Genomic DNA, 21,504 nt, shown 5'->3' on the forward strand with positions numbered 1-21,504 from the left:
TATTCTGCCAGCTGTCCACCCTACTGAGCTCCATCGATCCTGGGGATTGCGTCATCCTCGGGGGAGATTTCAATTGTACCCTCGAGGCGGAGGACCGTTCGGGCCTCCAACGCGACCCAGCTTCGGCAAAAAAGTTAAAGGAGCTAGTCGGCTCCTTTGACTTGGTGGACAGCTGGCGGAATCTTCACCCCAACTCTAGCGCCTTCTCGAGAAGGTCTAGAGAAGGAGGTTCCAGGATAGACCGCATTTACATCTCTCGGGCCTACGTCTCCCGCGTGTCGGCATCCTCCATGCGGCTGGTGTCGTGCTCGGATCATCAGCTTGTGTGGATGGAATTTATTCCACTACACCCTCGGGTGGGATCCGGGTATTGGCATTTTAACAACCGGCTGCTGGAGGACAGCCGATTCCGGGATTCGTTCCGAGCTTTCTGGGTCTCCTGGAAGGAGAGGCGGAGAGACTTCTGCTCCCTACGGCTATGGTGGGATGTGGGCAAAGCCCACATCCGGTTTTTATGTTGGGAGTACACTAGGGGGTCGACAAAGAGGCGGAGCTCTGAGGTTGAGCGGCTTGAGAGAGCGTTGCTTGACCTGGAGTCCCGCCTCGGTCCGACCGCTGGAGACCAGCAGCTGTGGCAGGAATACCAGGAGAAGAAGGACGCACTAAGGAACCTGCAGCTCCAGCAGTCCCGAGGTGCGTACGTGAGGTCACGGATCCAAATGCTGCAGGATTTGGACCGTGGCTCACCCTTCTTCTACTCGTTGGAAAGGTGGCGGGGAGTTCAAAAGCAGCTAGTGGAGCTGCTGGCTGCTGATGGCTCCTCCATCACGGACCCTGATGGAATTAACAACGAGGTCCGTTCATTCTATCGGTCCTTATTCTCACCTGATCCGTCAAATGCGGAGGCGTGTAATGAGGTCTGGGAGGATTTGCCGAAGGTCAGCCCAGAGGACGCAGTGCGTCTGGATGCCCCCCTGACTCGGGAGGAGCTGTCCACTGCCCTTCGGCAACTCCGGAGGGGCAAGTCCCCTGGTTTGGATGGACTGAGTGTTGAGTTTTATCAGGGTTTTTGGGATGTCCTGGGGGATGATTACAGCCTTGTCCTAGGGGAGAGCCTAGCCACCGGAGAAATGCCCCTCTCATGGCGGAGAGCTGTTGTGGTCCTACTGCCCAAGAAGGGAGACCTCCGCCTGCTAAAGAACTGGCGGCCGGTCTCCCTCTTGTGCGTGGACTACAAGATCTTCGCCCGGGCAATGGCCAACCGTCTGGGTTCGGTAATTGGACAGGTGGTCCATCCTGACCAATCTTATACAGTCCCGGGCCGCTCCATCCAGGACAATGTCCACCTAGTACGGGACCTGATCCACCTACTCCAGGAGACTGGGACCCCGGCAGCGTTTCTTTCTCTTGACCAGGAGAAGGCTTTTGACTGGGTGGACCACAGTTTCCTGGTGGGCACCCTGCAGGCTTTTGGGCTCGGACCACACTTTGTGGCCCAAGTTCGGCTCCTGTACTCTGCCGCAGAGTGCCTAGTTAAGATTAACGGATCATTGACAGGACCTATCCACTTCCGAAGAGGAGTGCGTCAAGGGTGCCCCATGTCCGGTCAACTGTATGCGATCTGTGTCGAGCCATTCCTCAGCCTTCTTTGGCGAAGGCTGACAGGTCTGGTTCTGCGCGAACCGGACATGGGGGTCGTCCTCTCGGCCTACGCCGATGATGTACTCCTCATGATGACAGACCCCTGTGACCTGCGGAGGATGCGCGAGTGCCAAGATGTTTTCTCGGCGGCATTCTCCGCCAGGATCAACTGGGCGAAATGTTCCGGACTCTTAGTAGGCCAGTGGCAGGTGGACTCCCTGCCGGAGGAGATGAGAGCTTTTGAGTGGAGCACCAGACGTCTTCTCTATCTGGGAGTCTACCTGAGTCCTTCTGGGGAGACCTGGCTGGCGAACTGGCAGGACCTGGAGACAAAGGTCATGGCCCGGCTAGGGCGCTGGTCAGGCCTTCTCAGGGTGCTTTCCTATCGAGGCAGGGTGGTGGTCATAAACCAGCTGGTGGTCTCCATGTTGTGGTACCGAATGGTCACCTTGGCCCCCCCTGCCCCTTTTGTCGCAAGAATGCTGAGGAAGCTAGTGGACTTCTTCTGGGGAAACAGGAAGCACTGGGTCGCTGCAGCGGTTCTGAGTCTCCCAGAAGGAGAGGGCGGACAGTCGCTGGTGTGTGTACGCACACGACTGGTGGCTCTCCGCCTCAGGACGCTGCAGAGATTCCTGTACGCCGAGCACCCTCCCAGGTGGCACATGTTGGCGACTTTCTTCCTCCGGAGGGGCTGCTGTCTTGCCGAAGATATGCAGCTACCACCGGCGGGCGTCAGCCGTGCTGCTTTGCAGAGGCTGCCCGGCTTCTATCAGGACCTACTGAGAGTCTGGAACATGGTTGCCTCAGGCCGGGAATCCCCTCCTCTGGCAGAGGGCGGGGTCCTGGCCGACCCTTGCCCTGTCTCAACGGATGTCAGTGCGGCTCAGGTGTGTGGAACGACTTGGGCTGAGCTGCTCGTCGGGCCCAGGCCCCGCAGCCTTACCCGAGAGACGAATCCACACAACTTGAGCCGTCTTTCATCAACACCCACAATCCCATTCAGGGATGCAGGCAGGAGGTACCTTTATGGGCTGCTGCTCCACACCCTCCACTTCCTAGCATTTGTCCACCGTCCCAACACGCCATGGCGGTCGGTCTTTCCACCTGGAGGTGAGGGGGGTCCCCAGTGGAAGTCCCTCTACAAGGGAGTCCTTCCCATGCACCTTGGGGATCTCGGCTGGAGGGTGCTGCATAAAGCGGTGCCCTGCAATAAGTTCTTTAGTTTGTACACGGATCTCCCAGCCGCGTGTCACTTCTGCGGGCTGGAGGAGACCGTGTACCATATGTACGTGGAGTGTGTGAGACTGCAGCCCCTTTTCACGTATTTGCGTGGGCTGCTTCTCGCCTTCTGGTTGCATTTCAGTCCCACCCTATTCATATATGGTCATCCAGTAAGGAGGGGGGCACAGAGGGATGAGGATGTCCTTGTCAACTTGCTCCTGGGGCTGGCGAAAATTGCCATCCGTGGCTCCTGGAAAAGGGTGGCAGGAGGTTCTCCCCGGGCGGACTGCCTGGCTATGTTTAGGGGGTATGTTCGAGCCCGGGTGAACATTGAAAAGGAATACGCGCAGTCCACAGCGACCGTCGAGATGTTCCGGGACCGTTGGGCTCCGCGGGGTGTAAATGCCATCATTGATGAGGATGGCAATATATTGGTTTAACATGTATTGTTTGTTTGTAGTGTAGTAAATATGTTAGTCACTGGTTTTGTAAATATTGTATAGCACGGACATTTGTAATAAAGTTAAAAAAAAAAGGGTCAGACACAGAGAGGAGCTGTGCTGACTGAGCTGGGAGAAATCGAGGCAAAACTACTGGATAAAGTTCGTGGAATACTTTGGAGGTGGCTCTAAAAGTCTCTTGGACAACTGAGTGAGTGACGGCGCTGGTGTGGAAACTCGGTGTGGAGTTTTACTGGCGGTTTGGGCTGGGTTTGTTGGCGGCTGCTAACTGCGTAGCTCCCAGCTGCGGCCGCTGGCAACTCGCCAGGAAGCTGGTTCGCTCCAAAACCGGAGGCAAACGCCGTCGTCCCCCCCCCCATTGACATCGGGGCAACGTTCCTCCTCCATTGTTTTCCTGATTTTCGTCCGGTGTTGGTGCCGGAGCATCTGGAAGGACATTTCGGCCCCTCCCGGCCTGGGTCTCTGCAAGTCCGACGGAGCCTTTCCTGGAGTCGAGCCAGCGAGGAACTGTCGACTGCAAACTTTCCCGGCCAGTTATTCGACTCGTTCCAGGACTTCTAACCGGCACCGCTGTAGGATTCTCGGACTGGAAAGAGCGCCAGCATGCCGGACCGGTCTCCAGGGAGTCGTGGGCCTTTGGGGAGTTACGCAAGGGCGGCTGCCTCCCCGGCCTCGGACAACGCCCTGTTTCGGTCGGTGAAGGTGGAACGTGGGGTGCAATGTATTTTGCGCCCTGGAATGACACTAGAAAAGTGCACAGAGGCAATGGAGGACCTTGTTGGGAAAGGTGGTATTCTGGCCACCGAGAAGGAGTTCGGAAAGGCGGTGTTTTATCTGGCGAATGAAGAGCTAGTGCACCGGGCCCTAAGCAGGGGAGTCACGGTAGACAACATCTTTTTACCTATGGAGCTGGTGACGGCCCCCACGCAACATATCGTGCTTGGGCATGTTAAGCCTTTCATTCCAAATGAGGACTTGCTTTCCCCACTGGCCCGTTTAGGGCAAGTAAGGTCGGAGATCACTGCCATCCGACACAAATTTAAGAGACGCACCCTCCGCACTGTAATCTCTTTCCGGCGTCAGGTATTCATGCAGCTGGAAAGGGAGGACGATGTTGAGGGCCGGTTTACTGTCCGGCATGAGGGAGTGGATTATCAGGTGTACTGGAGCTCCGAGCGCCCGCGGTGCCATGCGTGCAGGGGGGTGGGGCACTTTCGGAGGGACTGTCCTGCCGCCCGGAACCCGAGGGAGCCCATTTCGGGCACCAGTGCCCCAGCTACCTCTGCCCCTGATCCTACTCCTGCACGTGCATCTGCGCCTGCATCTGACCCTGACCCTGCCCCCGCCCGTGATCCTGCCCCAGCCCCTCACCCTGCCCCTACCCCTACCCCTGTCCCTACTCCTACGGTTGGGTCGGTCCCTGCTCCTCTCCCTGTGGTTGAGGTGGGGGACGGGGTGGAGTCTGTGCGGAGTAAGAAGGCAAAGGGGAAATCCAAACACAGTAAGAAGCGGGCCTTTGAGGCTGTAGAGCTCACGCCCATTTCGCCTGAAGTGGAGCGTGGGGCTCGGGGAGGTGCGCAAGCAGACGGGGCGATGGAAACAGAAAGCGCCGCCCCATCGGTGGAGCCTGCACCTGTGTGCTCCTCCGGTGTGAAGAGGAGAAGGGAACGTTCCCGCAAGAGGGCAGGGGATGTAGATGCGGGGGAGTCCCAGGAAGGGGTGGGAATCCGGGTAGGGGTTGGTTCTAAACCTGAGTCCCCAGATGTAGCCACCAGTCCTGGGGTAGATGGTGTGGTTGTGCAAAAAGCTAGTGATAGCCCTGTTTGCACAAATGAGGCAGCCCTGGAGGCCTCCACCCAGGACCTACCAGTCAGCGCCTCTCTGGAGGCCAGTGTACCGAATAATGTAAGAGGAGACGAGACAAAGCTCTCTCATTCTCAGCACCAGGCTGCTTGTGAATCCCTTGGACCAAAGGTGCCGGGTTCCCCTCTATGCCTGCCCCCTGGGGAGGGCGTTTTTCTGTGCACATCAACCCCAGCAATTAATGACTTGCAGGGAGTCCCTGGGGATTGTCCCTCCACCGTCGCAAATGTGGATGAGGCTGATGCGACGGTGAAGCGGGCAGGTAAGAGCGAGGTGCCCGCTGCGCGGTATGGGTCACAAGCGCTGCCATCTATTGGAACATGCGGGGAGGCCGATGGGGATTCTGTCTGCAGTGACGGGTTGCAGGAGGACTCTTTCGATAGTGAAATAATGGACATCCTCACCCCTCCTGAGAAGTCCCCATTGATACCTGTAGAGGAAATTAAGCATTTTATTCTCACCTCTGAGGGTGCCAAGCACCGGCCTCAACTAGCCTCGCTACACTGGCCCAGCATGCCGAGGCTGGTGAGGTCCCTGCGAGTCATCCTCGGACGAAAGGGAAAGGGAAAGAGGAATGCGGTGGCGGGGAACGACAGACGGCAACTAAAATCTTTCCTAGATGACCTAGTAAGGGACATTAGAGGGAGAAGCAGCCTCGCTCCTACGGGGGATCGTGGGTCACAGGGTGTCGCTGGTACCGCTCGAGCCCGGAAGGCAAAAAGTAACCTTGCTTTCTTTCCGGACAGTGTGGTGGAGGGCGCCTCCGCTCTCACCGAAATGGGCACAGCTGCTGAGACCTAGTGTGCTCCCGCCATGAAGCTTACCATAGCTAGTCTCAATGTAAACGGCAGCAGGGGTCCTCTTCGCAGGCATAACAATCTCTCAGCCCTCAGGGATGGGAGGTATACGGTGAGTTTCCTGCAGGAAACCCATACCATCCCTGAGGACGAGTCTGCTTGGCTCCTGGAGTGGCGGGGCGGGGTCTACATGAGCCACCTCAGCTCCATTTCTAGCGGGGTGGCGATCCTGTTGGCCCCGACCTTCCAGCCAGTAATTGAAAGAGTCCAGGACGTTGTGCCCGGCCGTCTGCTCCACCTGGTTGTGCGCCTGGATGGCGTACCATTGCATTTTATCAATGTGTATGCTCCCAGGCGCGGTGTGATGCAGACGCGCCTATTCTGCCAGCTGTCCACCCTACTGAGCTCCATCGATCCTGGGGATTGCGTCATCCTCGGGGGAGATTTCAATTGTACCCTCGAGGCGGAGGACCGTTCGGGCCTCCAACGCGACCCAGCTTCGGCAAAAAAGTTAAAGGAGCTAGTCGGCTCCTTTGACTTGGTGGACAGCTGGCGGAATCTTCACCCCAACTCTAGCGCCTTCTCGAGAAGGTCTAGAGAAGGAGGTTCCAGGATAGACCGCATTTACATCTCTCGGGCCTACGTCTCCCGCGTGTCGGCGTCCTCCATGCGGCCGGTGTCGTGCTCGGATCATCACCTTGTGTGGATGGAATTTATTCCACTACACCCTCGGGTGGGATCCGGGTATTGGCATTTTAACAACCGGCTGCTGGAGGACAGCCGATTCCGGGATTCGTTCTGAGCTTTCTGGGTCTCCTGGAAGGAAAGGCGGAGAGAGTTCTGCTCCCTACGGCTATGGTGGGATGTGGGCAAAGCCCACATCCGGTTTTTATGTCGGGAGTACACTAGGGGGTCAACAAAGAGGCGGAGCTCTGAGGTTGAGCGGCTTGAGAGAGCGTTGCTTGACCTGGAGTCCCGCCTCGGTCCGACCGCTGGAGACCAGCAGCTGTGGCAGGAATACCAGGAGAAGAAGGACGCACTAAGGAACCTGCAGCTCCAGCAGTCCCGAGGTGCGTACGTGAGGTCACGGATCCAAATGCTGCAGGATTTGGACCGTGGCTCACCCTTCTTCTACTCGTTGGAAAGGTGGTGGGGAGTTCAAAAGCAGCTAGTGGAGCTGCTGGCTGCCGATGGCTCCTCCATCACGGACCCTGATGGAATTAACAACGAGGTCCGTTCATTCTATCGGTCCTTATTCTCGCCTGATCCGTCAAATGCGGAGGCGTGTAATGAGGTCTGGAAGGATTTGCCTAAGGTCAGCCCAGAGGACGCAGTGCGTCTGGATGCCCCCCTGACTCGGGAGGAGCTGTCCACTGCCCTTCGGCAACTCCGGAGGGGCAAGTCCCCTGGTTTGGATGGACTGAGTGTTGAGTTTTATCAGGCTTTTTGGGATGTCCTGGGGGATGATTACAGCCTTGTCCTAGGGGAGAGCCTAGCCACCGGAGAAATGCCCCTCTCATGGCGAAGAGCTGTTGTGGTCCTACTGCCCAAGAAGGGAGACCTCCGCCTGCTAAAGAACTGGCGGCCGGTCTCCCTCTTGTGCGTGGACTACAAGATCTTCGCCCGGGCAATGGCCAACCGTCTGGGTTCGGTAATTGGACAGGTGGTCCATCCTGACCAATCTTACACAGTCCCGGGCCGCTCCATCCAGGACAATGTCCACCTAGTACGGGACCTGATCCACCTACTCCAGGAGACTGGGACCCCGGCAGCGTTTCTTTCTCTTGACCAGGAGAAGGCTTTTGACCGGGTGGACCACAGTTTCCTGGTGGGCACCCTGCAGGCTTTTGGGCTCGGACCACACTTTGTGGCCCAAGTTCGGCTCCTGTACTCTGCCGCAGAGTGCCTAGTTAAGATTAACGGATCATTGACAGGACCTATCCACTTCCGAAGAGGAGTGCGTCAAGGGTGCCCCATGTCCGGTCAACTGTATGCGATCTGTGTCGAGCCATTCCTCAGCCTTCTTCGGCGAAGGCTGACAGGTATGGTTCTGCGCGAACCGGACATGGGGGTCGTCCTCTCGGCCTACGCCGATAACGTACTCCTCATGATGACAGACCCCTGTGACCTGCGGAGGATGCGCGAGTGCCAAGATGTTTTCTCGGCGGCATCCTCCGCCAGGATCAACTGGGCGAAATGTTCCGGACTCTTAGTAGGCCAGTGGCAGGTGGACTCCCTGCCGGAGGAGATGAGAGCTTTTGAGTGGAGCACCAGACGTCTTCTCTATCTGGGAGTCTACCTGAGTCCTTCTGGGGAGACTTGGCTGGCGAACTGGCAGGACCTGGAGACAAAGGTCATGGCCCGCCTAGGGCGCTGGTCAGGCCTTCTCAGGGTGCTTTCCTATCGAGGCAGGGTGGTGGTCATAAACCAGCTGGTGGCCTCCATGTTGTGGTACCGGATGGTCACCTTCGCACCCCCCCTGCCCCTTTTGTCGCAAGAATGCAGAGGAAGCTAGTGGACTTCTTCTGGGGAAACAGGAAGCACTGGGTCTCTGCAGCAGTTCTGAGTCTCCCAGAAGGAGAGGGCGGACAGTGGCTGGTGTGTGTACGCACACGACTGGCGGCTCTCCGCCTCAGGACTCTGCAGAGATTCCTGTACGCCGAGCACCCTCCCAGGTGGCACGTGTTGGCGACTTTCTTCCTCCGGAGGGGCTGCAGTCTTGCCGAAGATATGCAGCTACCACCGGCGGGCGTCAGCCGTGCTGCTTTGCAGAGGCTGCCCGGCTTCTATCAGGACCTACTGAGAGTCTGGAACATGGTTGCCTCAGGCCGGGAATCCCCTCCTCTGGCAGAGAGCGGGGTCCTGGCCGACCCTTGCCCTGTCTCAATGGATGTCAGTGCGGCTCAGGTGTGTGGAACGACTCGGGCTGAGCTGCTCGTCGGGCCCAGGCCCCGCAGCCTTACCCGAGAGACGAATCCACACAACTTGAGCCGTCTTTCATCAACACCCACAATCCCATTTAGGGATGCAGGCAGGAGGTACCTTTATGGGCTGCTGCTCCACACCCTCCACTTCCTAGCATTTGTCCACCGTCCCAACACGCCATGGCGGTCGGTCTTTCCACCTGGAGGTGAGGGGGGTCCCCAATGGAAGTCCCTCTACAAGGGAGTCCTTCCCATGCACCTTGGGGATCTCGGCTGGAGGGTGCTGCATAAAGTGGTGCCCTGCAATAAGTTCTTTAGTTTGTACACGGATCTCCCAGCCGCGTGTCACTTCTGCGGGCTGGAGGAGACCGTCTACCATATGTACGTGGAGTGTGTGAGGCTGCAGCCCCTTTTCGCGTATTTGCGTGGGCTGCTTCTCGCCTTCTGGTTGCACTTCAGTCCCACCCTATTGATATATGGTCATCCAGTAAGGAGGGGGGCACAGAGGGATGAGGATGTCCTTGTCAACTTGCTCCTGGGGCTGGCGAAAATTGCCATCCGTGGCTCCTGGAAAAGGGTGGCAGGAGGTTCTCCCCAGGCGGACTGCCTGGCTATGTTTAGGGGGTATGTTCGTGCCCGGGTGAATATTGAAAAGGAATACGCACAGTCCACGGCGACCGTCGAGATGTTCCGGGACCGTTGGGCTCCGCGGGGTGTAAATGCCATCATTGATGAGGATGACAATATATTGGTTTAACATGTATTGACCGTTTGTAGTGTAGTAAATGTGTTAGCCACTGGGTTTGTAAATATTGTATAGCACCGACATTTGTAATAAAGAATTTTGTATAAAAAAAAAAGAGACCATGGACCGTCACACGTCCCCAGACCATGTCCCATCCCTCTCTGAGACCACGGACCATCACACGTCTCCTGACTGTGTCCGACCCCCTCTCTGAGACCATGGACCATCACACGTCCCCTGACTGTGTCCCACCCCCTCTCTGAGACCACGGACCATCACACGTCCCCACACGGTGTCCCTTCCCTCTCTGAGACCACGGACCGTCACACGTCCCCTGACTGTGTCTCATCCCTCTCTGAGACCACGGACCATCACACGTCCCCTGACTGTGTCCCACCCCCTCTCTGAGACCACGGACCGTCACACGTCCCCTGACCGTGACCCGTCCCTCTCTGAGACCACAGACCGTCACACGTCCCCTCACTGTGTCCCACCCCCTCTCTGTGACCACAGACCATCACATGTACCCTGACCGTGTCCCACCCCCTCCCTGAGTCCACGGACCATCACACATCCCCTGACCGTGTCCCGTCCCTCTCTGAGACCACGGACCGTCACACATCCCCTGACCGTGTCCCACCCCCTCTCTGAGACCACGGACAATCACACGTCTCCTGACTGTGTCCGACCCTCTCTCTGAGACCATGGACCATCACACGTCCCTGACTGTGTCCCACCCCCTCTCTGAGACCACGGACCATCACACGTCCCCTGACCGTGTCCCGTCCCTCTCTGAGACCACGGACCGTCACACGTCCCCTGACCGTTTCCCGCCTCCCCCACCCCATCTCTGAGACCACAGACCTTCACACGTCCCCTCACTGTGTCCCACCCCCTCTCTGTGACCACAGACCATCACATGTCCCCTGACCGTGTCCCACCCCCTCCCTGAGTCCACAGACCATTATGACCAGGATGGATTAGAGGACTCGTCTAGGGAGGCTATTTGGACGTAATTGAGGAATGGAAAAGATTTAGTAACGCTTATAGGGGTGTATTATAGACCACCTAATGGGGAGCGAGAATTGGAGGAGCACATTTGTAAGGAGATAGCAGATGTCTGTACTAAGCACATTGTTGTGATTGTGGGAGATTTTAATTTTCCACCCATAGACTGGGAACCCATTCTGTAAAAGGGCTGGATGGTTTGGAGTTTGTAAAATGTGTGCAAGATAGTTTTTTGCAGTAATACATAGAGGTACCAACTAGAGACGGGGCAGTGTTGGATCTCCTGTTAGGGAATGAGATAAGTCAGGTGACAGAGGTATGTGTTGGGGAGCACTTCAGGTCCAGTGATCACAATGCCATTAGTTTCAATATAATTGACACAACAATTGTAGGTCGTATCTCGGGTAATGATGAGTTTGAGTACAGAGAGGAGATTAAGAACCTGGTGGCATGGTGCAAAAACAATAACCTATCCCTCAATGTCAGCGAGACGAAGGAATTGGTTGTTGATTTCAGAAGGAGTAGCGGACCGCACGACCCAATTTACATCGGTGGTGCGCAAGTGGAAAAGGTCAAAAGCTTTAAGTTCCTTGGGGTCAATATCACAAATCACCTGAATTGGTCCAACCAAGCAGAGTTCACTGCCAAGAATGCCCACCAGCGCCTTTACTTCCTGAGAAAACTAAAGAAATTTGACCTGTCCCCTAAAACCCTCACTAATTTTTATAGATGCACCATAGAAAGCATTCTTCTAGGGTGCATCACAACCTGGTATGGAAGTTGTCCTGTCCAAGACCGAAAGAAGCTGCAGAAGATCATGAACACAGTGCAGCACATCACACAAACCAATTTTCCGTCCGTGGACTCACTTTACACCGCACGCTGTGGGAGCAGTGCTGCCAGGATGGTCAAGGACACGACCCACCCAGCCAACAGACTTTTCGTCCCTCTTCCCTCTGGGAGAAGGTTCAGGAGCTTGAAGACTCGTACGGCCAGGTTTGGGAACAGCTTCTTTCCAACTGTGATAAGACTGCTGAACGGATCCTGACTGGATCTGGGCTGTACCCTCCAAATACCCAGACCTGCCTCTCGGTTTTTTTTGCACTACGTTACTTTCTATTTTTCTATTTTCTATTTATGATTTATAATTTAAATTATTAATATTTACTTATTTTAACTATTTTTAATATTTATAATACTTAGTATCTATAATCCAGGGAGTGTGAAGCGCAGAATCAAATATCGCTGTGATGACTGTACGTTCTAGTACCAATTGTTTGGCGACAATAATGTATAAAGTATAAAGTAATTATGGAGAAGGATAGGACTGGACCCAGGGTTGAGATTTGTGATTGGAGAAAGGCTAACTTTGAGGAGGTGCAAAAGGATTTAGAAGGAGTGGATTGGGAAGGATGTAATATAGAAATGGAGGTCATTTAAAGGTGAAATTTTGAGGGTACAGAATCTTTAAGTTCCTGTTAGGTTGAAAGGAACGGTTAAAAGTTTGAGAGAGCCATGGTTTTCAAGGGATATTGGAAACTTGGTTCGGAAAAAGAGAGAGATCTACAATAAATATAGACAGCTTGGAGTAAGTGAGGTGCTCGAGGAATATAAAGAATGTAAAAAGAATCTTAAGAAAGAAATTAAAAAAGCTAAAAGATATGAGGTTGCTTTGGCAAGTCAGACGAAAATAAATCCAAAGGGTTTCTAAAGTTATATTAATAGCAAAAGAATAGTGAGGGATAAAATTGGTCCCTTAGAGAATCAGAGTGGATGGCTATGTGAGGAGTCAAAAGAGATGGGGAGATTTTGAACAATTTCTTTTCTTCGGTATTCACTAAGGAGAAGGTTATTGAATTGTGTAAGGTCAGGGAAACAAGTAGGGTAGTTATGGAAACTAAGATGATTAAGGAAGAGAAAGTACCGGCACTTTTAAGGAATATAAAAATGGATAAGTCTCCGGGTCCTGACAGGATATTCCCTAGGACCTTGAGGGAAGTTAGTGTAGAAATAGCATGGGCTCTAACAGAAATATTACAAATGTCATTAGAAACGGGGATGGTGCTGGAGGATTGATGTATTGCTCACATTGTTCCATTGTTTAAAAAGGGTTCTAAGAGTAAACCTAGCAATTATCAGCCTGTGAGTTTGACATCAGTGGTGGGTAAATTGATGGAAAGTATTCTTAGAGATGGTATTTATAATTATGTGGATAGACAGGGTCTGATTAGGAATAGTCAACATGGACTTGTGCGTAGAAAGTCATGTTTGACAAATCTTATTGAATTTCTTGAAGAGGTTACTAGGAAAGTTGACGAGGGTAAAGCGGTGGATGTTGTCTATGTGGACTTTAGGAAGACCTTTGACAAGATTCCACATGGAAGGTTAGTTAGGAAGGTTCAATGGTTAAGTATTAATATTGAAGTAGTAAAATGGATGGATTCAGTGGTGGCTGGATGGGAGACGCCAGAGAGTTGTGGTGGATAACTGTTTGTCAGATTGGAGGCTGGTGACTAGTGGTGTGCCTCAGGGATCTGTACTGGGTCCAGTGTTGTTTGTCATATGCATTAATGATCTGGATGATGCGGTGGTAAATTGGATTAGTAAGTATGCAGATGATACTAAGATAGGCGGAGTTTGGATAATGAAGTAGGTTTTCAAAGCTTGCAGAGAGATTTAGGCTAGTTAGAAGAGTGGACTGAAAGATGGCAGATGGAGTTTAATGCTGATAAATGTGAGGTGCTACATTTTGGTAGGACTAATGAAAATAGGACAGACATGGTAAATGGTGGGGTATTGAAGAATGCAGTAGAACAGAGGGATCCAGGAATAATGGCGCATAGTTCCCCGAAGGTGGAATCTCATGTGGATAGGGTGGTGAAGAAAGCTTTTGGTATGCTGGCCTTTATAAATCAGAGCATTGAGTATAGGAGTTGGGACGTAATGTTGGAATTGTACAAGGCATTGGTAAGGCCAAATTTGGAGTATTGTGTACAGTTCTGGTCACCAAATTATTGGAAAGATGTCAACAAAATTGAGAGAGTACAGAGAAGATTGACGAGAATGTTACCTGGGTTTTATCTCCTAAGTTACAGAGAAAGTTTGAACAGGTTGGGTCTTTATTCTTTGGAGTGTAGAAGGTTGAGGGGGGACTTGGTAGAGGTATGTAAAATTATGAGGGGGATAGATAGAGTTGACGTGGATAGGCTTTTTCCATTGAGAGTGGGGGAAGATTCAAACAAGAGGACATGAGTTGAGACTTAAAGGGCAAAAGTTTAGGGGTAACATGAGGAGTAACTTCTTTACTCAGAGAGTGGTAGCTGTGTGGAACGAGCTTCCAGCAGAAGTGGTTGAGGCAGGTTCGATGTTGTCATTTAAAGTTAAATTGGGTAGCTATATGGACAGGAAAGGAATGGAGGGTTATGGGCTGAGTGCAGGTCGGTGGGACTGGGTAAGAGTAAGAGTTTGGCACAGACTAGAAGGGCCCAGATGGCCTGTTTCCGTGCTGTAATTGTTATATGGTTATTATATGTTCCTGAACCTGGTGGTGTGGGTCCTGGGGCTCCTGTACCTTTTTCCTGATGGCTGAGGGTTAATAACTGTTACTGAACTTGGTGGTGTGAGTCCTGAAGCTCCTGTACCGCCTTCCTGATGGTTGAGGGGTAACAACTGCTCCTGTATCTCCTTCCTGATTGTAGCAATAAGGGTGGGGGAGGGGTCCCTGATGATGGATGCTGCTTTCCTGTGACAGCATTTCATGTAGATGTGCTCAATAGTGGGGAGGGTGTTACCCATGATGGACTGGGCCATCTCCATTACTTCCTGTAGGATTTTTATTTCAAGGGCATTGGTGTTTCAATACCAGGCCATGATGCAGCCAATCAATATACTCTCCACTACACATCGATAGAAGTTTGTCAGAGTTTTAGATAGTTTGTATTTCAGCTATTCTAAGCAAAATATGTAAATGCTGTAAATCTAATAAAAAAATATAAAATGTTCAAAATACTCAGCAGGTCGGGCAGCATCTATGTTGAGAGATAAAGAGGTTATCTCGCCAGTTGAGCGACACAGTTGAGGAAATCAGCCGGTCAGGCAGTGTCTATGATGAGAGATAAAGGGGTTATCCAGCTGACTGGGTGACACAGTTGAGGCACTCAGCTGGTCTGGCAGTATCTATGGGTCTATGGAGGGGAATAAACAGTCCAGGTTTTGGGCCAACCTCCAAGAGGACCACAACCCTGTCATAGGGTTTGGCGGCTTGCGTGCCTCAATGACCTGGAGAACGACGTTGTCTGGAGACAGGGCCTTGTGTTTCGGCTTTTGGCAGGGTCACCCATGCCATACTGGTCAAAGGGTAAGGCCAGACTAAGAGTGGTCCGCCAGTCCCCAAATTCGAGGGTTCAGCTCAGGGCTGACAAACCTGAGTGGTAAAGCAAAATTGTTATGGGAACAGCGATGAAGAGTCCTTCTACACAGACAGAGATGGAGGACCGTCAATGCTGCTCTCAGCGCCAGCGGTGTAACAGGCAGTGAGTAAATAGGTTTTGTTCAGAGACCCTTCACTATTCATCCGCCATTTTGTGTGTGTCCTTCAAGATTTCCAGCAACTGCAGAATCCCCGTGTTTCTGATTTCACTAGTTGAGGAACTTCTGTCAAAGTCAAAGTCCAAAGTGAATTTATTATCTAAGTACCTATCTGTCGCCATGTCTCGTACTACCTTGAGGTTCATTTTCTTGCAGGCATTTACAGGAAAATAAAGAAATACCATCGAGTTTATGAAAAGCTGTAAATAGCACAGACTGACAAACAACCGATGTGCAAAAGAGGGCATACTGCGCAAATATAAAAAGTAAAGAAGTAATACTGAACATGAGTTGTAGAGTCCTTGAAAGTGAGTGTGTGGGTTGTGGAATCAGTTCGGTGTTGAGGCAGGTGAAGTTATCCACACTGGTTCAGCAGCCTGATGTTTATAATGTGATTGAACCTGGCAGGGTGGGACCTCAGGCTCCTGTGCCTCCTGCCCGATACTTTGGTCAAAACATTTGGAGTACTTTCAGCACCTGTTGCTTTTAGTTCTTCTGAACTCCTACCCGACATAAAGGCTGCACTGTGGGTGGGGTGTCAGCAGTCTGCTCGTCGAGGAGTGGGGATGGCATGGGAGACTAGAAGTGCAGCAACAGCACCAGAATGATCCCTTCAAAGTGTCATCGTTCAATGGTAGAATTGATTGTACTTCAGGAGGCTGTGGGTTTCAACGCTCATCAAGCAAAGGACTTAGTTTCCCTGTGGCACTGAGAGGCCTGTTGCCCTGTTGTGGGGCTTTTGGACAAAATGGGAAATGGAGATCCCATCTCCCCTTACAGCAGGGCATTATAGTGTATTTAATATTGGAGTAATGTTGTAAATATATTTTTGATTAAGCATTCTTCCTTGTTTACATAATCCATTACGGGTTATGCAAATGGCACACGTTATTACGCCACCGCATCACATGTGAGCGCCTCACAAAAGCAAAACGAAGTAGACACGTTTTCTCGCATATTTTTCTCTCGATTGATTTTTGAGTTACAAACATGACAGGCATAATCTTCTACCAACATTATTAAAAGGTGTTTTTTGAGTCCTTGGTATGTGATTGTTTTACAATCATAATCAGAACCAGATTTAATACCACTGATATATGTTGTAAAATATGTTGTTTTGTGATAGAAGTACATTGCAATGTATAAAATATACTATAAATAATAATAATGATAAGTTCTTTATTGATCCGGAGTAGGAAATTCTTTCGTTGCAGCAGCAACATTTAAAAACACACTCATCAGTGTGCAGACTTAACTGATAATAAAGTACAGAATAATAATATACACAATAGTAATAAATTGCAATGAGGAATATATATCCTACTGTGTATCAGTCTTAGACACACAGAGCTTGGGTGCCTGATATTTTTGCACGTACTACATTTGTCAACATGTAGCAGAGAGCAAGTTTGTAAATCTGGCAGGAGCACAAGATGTTGTGAATGGCCACGGGAGGGGTGTGGGACAAGCGGCAGAGGAGTGCCAGGAGCGGTGGGCAGTGCGGGTGCAGACACACCCAGCCCCGAGACACCAGGCAAGGTCATTTGCAGGGGCGGCGCTAAGGTGGTGCTAGCTGGGGCTATAGCCCCATCAGAAATTGCAATAGCCCCACCAAGACATTGACTGCAGCTGCTTTGCTTTCTCTGTATAGTTTTGAATACAGCTTGTTTCTCCAGTTGATGTAGTGAGACAGCGCCCCCAATTGCCATAGCACCCACGCAGCAATAAAGTTATAAACTCTGTCGGGTGCACTCTACACTTCTGCTTATCCGCTCGTTGTCACTGTCTCGCTGTCGCTGTCCTCAGATCAGTTCAGCTGATCTCAGGTCACTGGAGGTGGTGACGTCACTGACTCCATCCCGGCACAGACCCGTGGTCTCGCGAGACGAACTGATGCCACGCGCGCACGTGGTGCTTTTACACACGATGGCGGGCCGGGCACGTGCACGGTTTTGGCGGGCGTGAGAAGTGGATGGATTTTTAGTCAGAAAACGAGCTCATCCAGAGGGATCAGCCTGAGCCGGTCTGAATTGAAAGTGAGATGCAGAAAGGAGTCAGTGGGGATGAGGACGACAGCAGTTCATCGGAGGAGGAGAGGGAGAGGAAATGGAGCGGGATTGGGAAGAGAAGGTGGATGAAGCCGCTGTCAGTCAGCCAGCAGCCTGAGGAAGGGCCCTTCGCAACAGTCTGGCGATCAGCAAAGGAGTTTGAATATTCACTCACAAAAGATGCTACGTTCTGCTTGGCGTGCAGGCATTTCCTGCGTGGAGGACATGGGCTCCATTCTGAGTCTCCGGTTACCGCAACTGGCGGAAAGCGACAGCAGCTTTCAAAACCCACCGTGTCAGTGCGGCCCATAAGTTTGCGATGGAGGCGCGGGCCGAATTCAGATTGAGAAAACAAGACGGTGCAAGACTGGGAAATATGCTTGATAAAGGACATGCAAAGATTGTCCAAGAAAATGGTGAGTATATGCGAGCAGTGATTGGGTCTCTGCGCTGTACTGCGAGCCGAGGCGTTGTCCGGCGAGGACACCGGGAGAATGATGGATCTGGCAATAGGGGAAACTTCGCTGAGTTGCTCCCTGTAATTGGGAAGTTTGATTAGACTGCAGCTAAAAAAATAGAGGACAATCCTGGAAATGCAAACAACACCCATCACGATATCCGAAATGAAATTATGGGTATTATGGCAGATATGGTCAGACATCAAATACGTGCAGAAATTAAGGAGGCTGGATATTTTGCCGTCATGGTGGGTGAAAGTAAAGACTTGAGTAAAAAGGAGCAAATATCAGTGGTGGTGCGGTGTTTGAATAACGAAACAGTGCTTGAAGAATTCTTGCACTTCACTCCAGCTGAAGGGTTGGACGCAGAGTCGCTTCTTAAAGGCATCGAACAGACACTGGCCCGGCCGGTGTGTTATTGATGAGAACGTGTGTCTGGGTCAGTGTCGGTCCTCATGCGAACCGAGTTTCCCTCGCCTCAGACACGTCAAAAACTACTTCAGGAACAGCAGCGGCAATGCTCGGAACAGCAACTTGGCTCTGTTGGCAGCAAGAAAAAATCTCCGGCGCTGCCACTGGTCATTTGATCCCAAACAATTGGTTTATTGATCATTACAGAATGTCCCTCTGGTGTTTCCCACTCCCTCCCCTCTCCCCCAATCATGATTCCCCTCTCCCGGTCCCCCCTTCCCACTCTCAGTCCACAGGAGACACCCGTATCAGGATCAGGTTTATCATCACTCCCATATGTCATGAAACCCTCCCTCCCTCTCCCTTTCTCTCTCTCCCTCCCTCTCACTCTCTCTTTCCCTCCCCTGTATCTCTCCCTCCCTCCTCCTCCCACTCACTCGCCACCTCTCTCACCCCCTTCTCCACTCACCTCTCCCCCTACTCCTTTCTCACCCCCTCTCTCCCCTCCCCTACCCCTTCTCCCCTCACTCTCTCCCTCTTCACCCCCTCTCTCCCCCTTCCTCCCTCCCTCCCTCTCTCTCCCCCTTCCTCCCTCCCTCCCTCTCTCTCCATGCCCTCACCCTCTGTTCCTCTCTCCATCCCTCCTCCTCCCTCTCCTCCCTCTCCCCCTCTCCCCATCTCCCTCCCCCTCTTATATCCCTCCCCTCCCCTCCTCTTTATCTCTCTCTCTAACCCCTCCCCCTCCCCTCTTTATATCACTCTTTATATCCCTCTCCCTCCACTTCCTCTCCCTCCCCTCCCTCTTATCTCTCCCTCTCCCTCTCTCTCTCTCCCCCCTCTCTACCCCCCCAACCTCCCTTTCTCACTCTCCCTCCTCCCTCTCGCTCTCTTTCCCTCCCCTGTATCTCTCTCTCCCTTCCTCCCTCCTCCCACTCACTCGCCACCTCTCACCCCCTCTCCACTCTCCTCTCCCCCTTCCCTTTTGTCACACCCTCTCTCCCCTTCCCCCACCCCGCTCCCTTTCCCCCTCTCCCCCCCACTCTCCCTCTCCCCCCCACTCCCTCCATCTCTCCCCCCACTCACCCCTCCCCTCCCTCTCTCTCACTCCCTCCATCTCTCCCTCCCCTTGCAGTATTCCTCTCCCCCCTCCCTGTCCCCCTCCCTCTACCCCCACCTCCCCTCCCCCCACTTTATATCCCTCTGCCTCACTTCCTGTCCCCTCCCTCCCTCTCCCTCCCCTCTCCTCTGCTATATCTCTCTCTCCCTCCCTCCATCCTTCCCCCTCTCCTCATCTCACCCTCCCCCCTCCCCCTCTCCCCTCTACACCACCCTCTCCCTTTTTCCCTCCCTCCCTCTCCCTTTCTCTCTCTCTCCCTCCCTCTCACTCTCTTTCCCTCCCCCTCCTCTCCCCTGTTTCTCTCTCTCCCTCCCTCCTTCCCACTCACTTGCCACCTCTCTCACCCCCCTCTCCACTCACCTCTCCCTTACCCCTTTCTCACCCCCTCTCTCCCCTCCCCTAGCCCTCTCCCTTCCCCCCTCTCCCCCCTCACCCCTTGCCTTGCCCTGTCCACTAGCTCTCTCCCCCTTCCTCCCTCCCTCTCTTCGTCCGTCCTTCTCTCTCTCCCCCCTCCTCTCTCCCCCTCTCCCCCTCCCCCCTCCCTCAACCTACCTTTCCTCACTCTCCCTCCCTCCCTCTCCCTTTCCCTCTCTTCCTCCCTCTCGCTCTCTTTCCCTCCCTGTATCTCTCTCCCTCCCTCCCTCCCTCCCCTCCTCCACTCACTCGCCACCTCTCTCACCCCCCTCTCCACTCTCCTCTCCCCCTTCCCTTTCTCACCTCCTTTCTCCCCTTCCCCTACCCCACTCCCTTTCCCCCCTCTCTCCCCCACTTGCCCTCTCCCCTCCCTCTCTCTCACTCCCTCCATCTCGTCCCTCCTATCGCATTATTCCTCTCCCCCCTCCCTCTCCCCCTCCCCTCCCCCACTCTTTATATCCCTCTCCCTCGCTACCTCCCCCTCTATATCTTTCCCCGTCCTCCCTCTCCCCCTCCGTATATCCCTTTCCCCCCCCTCTCCCCCTCTTCATTTCAACTTCCCTCTCCCCTTCAGCTTCCCTCTCCCCCTCCCATCTCTCCCATCCTCTTCCTCTCACCCTCCCTCTCCCTCTCGCCCTCCCTCTCCCATCCTTTTCTCTCCCTCCCTCTCTCCCTCTTTCTACCTCCCTCCCCAACTCTCTATCTGATTCGCTTCCTCTCCCTCTCACTCTCCCTCTGCCTCTCTCCTCCCTCCCCCTCCCCTCTACCCCCACTCCCTCCCTCTTTATATCCCTTTCCCTCGCTTCCTCTCCCTCTCCCTCTTTATCCCTCTCCCTCTCTCCCACCCCCCCCTCACCCTCTCTCTCCTCCGCTCCCTCCCTCCACTCTCCCCTCTCCCCCTCCCCTCCTCCTCTCCCTCCTTTCAACTTCCCTCTCCCCCTCCCATCTCTCCCACCCATTTCCTCTCACCCTCCATCTCCCCTCTCGCCCTCCCTCTCCCATCCTTCTCTCTCCCTCCCTCCTTCCCTCCCTCTCTCTTTCTACCTCCCTCCCCAACTCTCTGTCTGATTCTCTTCCCCTCCCTCCAACTCTCTCCCCTCCCCCATCTCTCCTCTCCCCTCACTCCCCCTCTCCTCCCCCTCCCCTCCCCCTCTCCCAACTTCTCCCTCCCTCTTTCTATCCCTCTGCCTCGCTTCCTGTCCCTCCCTCCCTCTCCCTCCCCTCCCCTCCCCCACCCCTATATATCTCTCTCTCCCTCTCGCTCCCTCCATCCTTTCCCCTCTCCCCATCTCACCCTCCCCTCCCCACTCCCCTCTACGCCACCCTCTCCCTTTTTCCTCCCTCCCTCTCCCTTTCTCTCTCTCCCTCTCCCTTTCTCTTTCTCCCTCCTCCCTCTCACTCTCTCTCTTTCCCTCCCCCTCCTCTCCCCTGTTTCTCTCTCTCCCTCCCTCCTTTTCCCATTCACTTGCCACCTCTCTCACCCCCCTCCAGTCAGCTCTCCCTTACCCCTTTCTCACCCCCTCTCTCCCGTCCCCTAGCCCTCTCCCTTCCCCCCCTCCCCCCTCACCCCTCGCCCCTCTCCACTAGCTCTCTCCCCCTTCCTCCCTCTCTCGTCTGTCCTTCGCCCCTCTCCCCCTCTCCCCCTCTCTCCCTCTCTCCCTCTCCCCCCTCTCCCCCTCTCCCCCCTCCCCCCTCCCCTCTCCCCCTCTCTCTCCCCTCTCCCCCCGTCTCCCCCTCCCTCCCCCTCCCCCTCCCCCTCCTCCCTCCATCTCTCTTCCTCCCCCTCTCCCTCCTTTCAACTTCTCTCTC

Source organism: Mobula birostris, chromosome 10 (assembly GCF_030028105.1).
Source record: "Mobula birostris isolate sMobBir1 chromosome 10, sMobBir1.hap1, whole genome shotgun sequence".
NCBI lineage: Eukaryota > Metazoa > Chordata > Chondrichthyes > Myliobatiformes > Myliobatidae > Mobula > Mobula birostris.